The following is a 693-nucleotide window of genomic DNA, read 5'->3' as shown; positions in this document are numbered from 1 at the left end:
GTTAAATTTCTCAAATCCCACATGTGAGTGAAATCATGTGATATCTGTCTTTCTCTGATTGACTTATTTGGCTCAGCACAATACCCTCCAGTTCCATCCATGTTGTTGCAAATGGCAAGATTTCATTCCACTTCATCACTGAGTAGTTATCCACTGTATGTATGTGTATGTTTGTGTGTGTGTATATATATATGTACACAACACATCTTTATCCATTCATCAGTTGATGGACATTTGGGCTCTTTCCATAATTTGGCTATTGTTGGTAGTGCTGCTATAAACATTGGGGTGCATGTGTCCCTTCAGTGACTTTTAAATTAGGGATACAGAGGGAATTGGAGGTCGAATGGTCACTATAGGTCCTTCTGACTTAATTATACATTGAAAAAATTACAGTCCAGCTGAATCATATGGTTTGCCCAAAGTCAGCAGTCAGCAGTGGTAGATCCAAGCCCTGAGGCAGGTCTGCCTTGCAGACCCATGCACTTTCCACCACCTTACATTACTTCTGGTGCTGCTCTTCACTGTGCCATCATTCTTAAACATTGACTCTGATATCACATCTGATGCAGATGTGGTTCTCACCACTGGGTTTCAACACCACCAAATCTAAGAGTGTGTCTTTTGTGGATTTAAATCTTTCTTTGTTTTTCTTCCTTTCTTTCTTTTTCTTCCTTCCTTCCTTCCTTCCTT

The sequence above is a fragment of the Herpailurus yagouaroundi genome, unplaced genomic scaffold (genome assembly GCF_014898765.1).
Source record: "Herpailurus yagouaroundi ecotype Mexico unplaced genomic scaffold, PumYag 162, whole genome shotgun sequence".
NCBI classification, from domain to species: domain Eukaryota; kingdom Metazoa; phylum Chordata; class Mammalia; order Carnivora; family Felidae; genus Herpailurus; species Herpailurus yagouaroundi.
This window is presented reverse-complemented; position numbering follows the sequence as displayed.